The following is a 6,020-nucleotide window of genomic DNA, read 5'->3' as shown; positions in this document are numbered from 1 at the left end:
CTTCCCTCCCTCCCTCCCTCCCTCCCTCCCTCCCTTCCTTCCTTCCTTCCTTCCTTCCCTTCTTCCCTCCCTCCTTCCTTCCCTTTCTTTTCTCTCTCTTTTTTGCTTTCTTTGCTTCTTTCTTTTATTGGCTTTGTAGAATATCCAAATTTAGTACATCAGCATAGACTCTGCAATAAACTGTAGAAAAATTCTAGCTAGAAAAGTTGATTGATGTTAATAGTTGAGGGAGTCTTTGAATACTTTGCAGATTTAAACTCTTCCTATTCATTTGTTTTCTATTAGCACAAATAACCAATAATTAGTTGTAGTTTTATTAAAGAGAAAAATTAAGTAAGAGACTGACAAACAGATGGGGAGGACAAAGACGGGGGCAAACAGAGATAAACGGATGAATCAAAGGAGAGACATTTATTGAGTGCATTCTGTGAGTCTATTATTAGACTAAGTTATTCCTTTAGTACTTAAAAAACCCATTGAAATAAATGTTGTCCTGATTTTATAGATGAGAAAACAGACTTAGAGAGGGATTTCACCTGCTCAGTGTTCATACAACTGTAGATGATAGTGCTAAGATTTGAACTCAAACTTTCTGACTTCAAGAATTGTGAATATTCTATTCTGTCAATCTCTAAGCCTTTATCTTTTTTCCCTGAATCACTGACAGCAAACTCTCCATGTCTTTTGTTGTCTTATATTTTCTTTTGCTTCTTATTTCTTCTTTGAATTGTTTTAGTCAAGAAGTTTTGTCTTCCTTATTTGAAAATAAAGATTTAGGTGTCAGGAAGATTTTTTACCTGTTTTCTAGAGTAAATCTTTTCTGAATTGTATTTTACCTGCTTTTTGCTCTTATAGCTCTTCCAATTTTTATTGGAATATTTATGTAATGACCCATGCTGTTTTATTTCTAATTATTATTATTTTTTTAGTGGGAGTGATTTCGTTTGTCTTTAATTTGCTCACTTAACATGTGGGAGTGGAATGAGAGGAGGGAGCTAAGGCAGCAAGTTACTTCTGTTTGATCTCCTTGTCTCCAAACTCCTTCTCATTAAATCTGTTGCATTTTCTGTTCTCATGGACACATGTTCTTTCAAATTTTGACATTCTGGTCTTCAAAGCGAGAAGTTTAGTGTACTTTTCAGTGAAGCTGAAATTAAATCTTGTGATTTAATATGAACAATATATACATGTATTCTTAAAAGCATAATTTAATGAAAACAAATGCCCATTACCCAGTTTAAGAAACAATCATTTTCAGAATCTCAAAAGCTCCTAATGATGCTTTTTAAAAAATCCCATTCCTTCCTTACCTCAGAGAACCCCATCTCTGGTTATCATTTCATTGCTTCTCTTTCATTTTTATAATGCATAAATATTTCCCTAAGTAATACATCTAAGTAAAAATATACCTAAGTAACATATCTATATTTATGTATAGATATATTCCCCAAATAATATACCTATATCCCTAAGTAATATTTGGTATTGTTTGCTATGAACTTTAGGTAAGTAGACCCATGCTTCTGTGATTTGCTTCTTTCACTCAACATCATCATTTTGCATTTCCCGCATGTCGATACATAAAACTGTAGTTTTACATTGCACATATGAATACATTGCATGAATAAATCACTTCTTTATTCATTCCACTGTTAATCAACATTTGAAGTGCTTCCAGTGTTTCTCTTTAAACTGTGGACTATGCTCTCCTGAGCAGTTTTTCAGGTCTCTATTTGCAAAAACAATCTCTTGCTAGACATTTTTTTGAAATATACTGAAGAGGAGAATCACTGGGTTATAGAATGTGTCATCTTCAACTTTATTAGATGATGCTAAACAGTTTTCCAACATAATTGTACCAAACTATAATCTCAGCAGTAGGTGAGAGAGCCTATTGCTCCACGTCTTTGTCAAATTTTGGCATTGATAGGCTCATTGAAAATCAGTTGACTGAGGGAACTTAGAGGACGGGTCAATAGGTGCAGCAAACCACTATGGCACACATATACCTGTGTAACAAACCTGTACATTCTGCACATGTATCCCAGAACTTACAGTAAAAAGAAAATCATTTTCTGCTTAAAAAGTATATATATATGTGAAAATCAACTGACTGTTAACCAAAGGGTTTGTCTAGACTCTAAATTCTATCTGATTGAATTATGTGACATCTTTGTGGCAGTACCAGGCTATATTGATGGCTATAACCTTGTAGAAACTTTTGAAATTGGCTCTACCTACTTTGTTCTTCTTTATAAAGGTTGTTTTGGCTACTCTAAGTCACTTGACTTTCAGTATCAGTTTGTCAATTTCTGCAAAGAAGTCATCTGGGACTTTAATGAAGATTACATCGAATCTTGTAGATAGATTTTGGGAATATTTATTGCCATCTTAGACAAATAGTCTTCTAATCTATGAACACGACATGTCTTTTCATTTATTTATGTCTTTTTCAGTTTCTTTCAACAGTACTTTTTAGTTTTCAGAGTATAAGTTTTGCACTTTTGTTAAATGTATTAAGTATTTTCTTTTGATACTCTTGTAAATGAAATTGCTTCTTTATTTCATTTTTGATTGCCCATTGTAAGTGTCTAGAGATAGAATTGGTTATTGTGCATTCATTTTTTGTCCTGTCTACTTTTCAAACACTTTTCTTAGTTCTAGTAGTTTTTTTAGTGAATTATTTAGGATTTTTTGTTTGTAAACCATGCCATCTGCAAGTAGAGATAATTTTAATTCTTCCTTCCCAGTATGGATGTCTTTTATTTAATTTTTCATCTAAATACACTGGCTCTGACCTTTAGTACAATGTTAGATAGATGCTGTGGGAGCGGATATTTTTGTCTTGTTCCTGATGTTAAGGTGAAAGCATTGTCTTTTACCATTAAGTATGATGTAAACTGTGAGTTTTTCACAGGTACTCTTTATCAGATTGAGAAAGCTTCCTTCTGTTTTTAGTTTGAGGGCTTTTATCATGCAAGTACTTTTCTGCAACAGAAAATGGTCACATTTAAAAAAATTCAATGACCTGACATATTACATTAGCTGATTTTCAGATGCTAAACCAACCTTACATTGTTGGGATAAATTCCATTTGGTCATGGTATATAATCCATTTTGTATGCTGAATTCAGATTGTTATTTTGCTGAAAGTCTTTGCATCGATGTTCATAAGAGACATTGGTCTGTAGCTTTCTTTTCTTGTGATATCTTTGGTTTTGGTATCAGGATACTATTCCCTTTGTCATTGGCCATCAAGAATTTTACTAGGACATGTCTGGATATGGATCACTTTGTGTTTATCCTACTTGGAGTTCATCAAGCTTCTTAGATATGTAGATAAATGCTTTCAGCAAATTTGAGAAGTTTCAATCATTATTTTTTCGCATATTCTTTCTATCCCTTTTTCTCTCACCTTTCCATCCGGAACTCCTATTACACATGTATTAGGGCAGTTAATAATGTTCCACAGACCTCAGAGGTTCTGTTCACTTTTCTTCATTCTTTTTTCTTTCTGTTTCTCATACTGGATAATCTCAATTGACCTATTTTCAATGTTTCTGATTCTTTCCTATGACAGCTTTAATCTGTTGTTGGGCCTTTTTAGTGAATTTTTCATTTTAGTTATGGCACTTTTCAACTCCAGAATAACCACTTGGTTTTAGAACACTTTCTGTCTGTTTATTGGTATTTTCTGTTTGGTTGGACATCATTCCCGTGTTTTTAGACATGTTTTTCTTTAGATCTTTGAACGTAGTTATAATGGTTGCATTGAAAATCTTTGCCTCTGAAGTCAACTTTTGGATTTTTTTCACAGGCAGTTTCTGCTGCATACTTTTTTCTTATGTATGAGTCACACTTTCCTGTTTCTTTGCATGTCTCATAATTTTTTGTCAAAATGGGACATTTTAGATAAAATATTGTAGTACTTTTGGATACTGATTCCTTTACCCTCTCTGGAACTTTTTGTTGTTGTTTGATTGTGTATTTGATTAAGGACTTGACTGGACTGTTTTAGTGAAGTCTATTTCCCCACAGTGTGAAGCCTCATCTATGTTAATGAGGGGTTTGGGCAAAGATATTCATTCATTAGAATATCACTGTTTTATTACTCATAACAGTTTACGAATGCTGGATTAGGAGTGTTGTGGAAATGTTGATTATGTTATATGTAAATAACTTAGAGAAGGAATAAATAATCGAGAAAATAACAGATACTCTGGCTAAAACATAAAATATAAGAAGAGGGTTTCTAAATAAAACCCTTCTTGAAGCAGGGGCCCTGTACATGAGGGGTTAGGTATTCTCATGATTAAAAGGCATGAGGAAAAGGGGTCCCTAGTGAGACCTTTGGACTGTCACTACATCATGATTACACTCAATTGAGTGAATAAATGCCGTAGGCATCTCCATGGAATGCTTTCACACTAAAGTTCTATAAGAAATACCTTACTAAACTTCCCATGAGATATTCAGTGCTGTTCCACCACAGACATAGGCTCTTCTGCTACTAGGGCAGTGGTTCTGAACTGGAGGAAATGCTGTCCTCCAGGGGACATTTGATAGTCTGGAAACATTTTTGATTGTCACAACTAGAGAGGGTGCTATTCGCATCTAGTGGTAGAAATCACGGAAGCTGCTAAATATCCTACAATGCACAGGTCAGCTCTCTACACCAACAGAATTATCAACTCCAAGTGTCAATTGTGTCTAGGTTGAGAAAAGTTACTTTAAGCTAAACAAGCTGTGTTAGTCTGTTTGAGCTGCTATAACAAAATACCATAAACTGGGTAGCTTATAAACACATAAATTTATTTCTCACAGTTCTGGAAGCTGGAAAGTCTAAGATCAAACACCAGCAGGTTCAGTTGTCTGGTGAGGGCTGCTCTCTGCCTCCAAGATGGTGTCTTGTATGCAGCATCCTCCAAAGGCAGGAGCCCTGTGTCCTTACATGGCAGAAGATAGAAGGGCAAAAGGAATGAACTCCCTCTGTCAGGCCCTTTTATAAAAACATCTAACCCCATTCCTGAGGGAGGAGCTCTCATGGCTTCTTAAAGGCCCCCACCTATTAATACTATCACACTTAGTAATAGCATTAAGGAACTTCTGAATTTTGGAGGGGACACACCACAGCAGCATAATCCCATTTCCTAAAACTTTCTCTTTTTTCTCTCCGTTGTCTCATTTTAGTCAATAAAATTAAGAAAGTATTTCCTTTGTACTGCTAAATGTATCTTTACTTCTATTATATGGTTTGTATCTTAGTAATTTCCTTAAAAAGAGCTCATGGGAATAATATTCCTGTCGTTTCATCATCCCTTTTTTGAATTTATGCATTTCTGCATTGTGGTCCCATTCAAGGGGGTATTTATTTTATTAATATTGAATATAAATCCTGGTGAAATGCTTGATCACAATTTTGATCAGCCTCCTGGCACCATTTTTCGGTGAGAGTTTTTGTCTGTTGCTACTCATTCCTCTTTAGTAAGTCTGTATCAGTATTTTACCTATATCTTTTTATTATTCATATTTAATCTCTTTCTGCATGAGCTCTTTATAAGCCATTTCTTGATGATGGTGGAAGGGAGGTACAAGATGCCTAGACTAGTCTTCCCGGCTGCACAATCTAAAGGCTTTTTTGTCTTTGCTACTACAGAAAATCTATTTCCTAAAAATATAGCTCATCTGTGTGATTTTCAAAAATTAAATTATATATTTTTTAGTGTAATCCTCATTTCCTCTGCCATTCCAAATCAAATTGGGTGCGAGAAGGCTTTTTCCACCAGCCTTGTCTACCCTAGTTCCTCCATTCATTTTAACAAACAAGAGACACAGCTTATTTCAGGATGAGTTCCTCAGCTTTAGAAAATGTACTTTCTACTGGCATTTTCTATGATCTTCCACTACTGGGACTTTTACCACACCCCATGCCTTTTTTTCATTACTTCTTATTTGGCTTAGGTGCTTTTGGGAACCCTCACATAAATTTCTGAGTCTACATATTATATGTTTTCTAATAT

Source organism: Rhinopithecus bieti, unplaced genomic scaffold (genome assembly GCF_001698545.2).
Source record: "Rhinopithecus bieti isolate Rb0 unplaced genomic scaffold, ASM169854v2 scaffold_22039, whole genome shotgun sequence".
In the NCBI taxonomy this organism is placed as follows: domain Eukaryota; kingdom Metazoa; phylum Chordata; class Mammalia; order Primates; family Cercopithecidae; genus Rhinopithecus; species Rhinopithecus bieti.
This window is presented reverse-complemented; position numbering follows the sequence as displayed.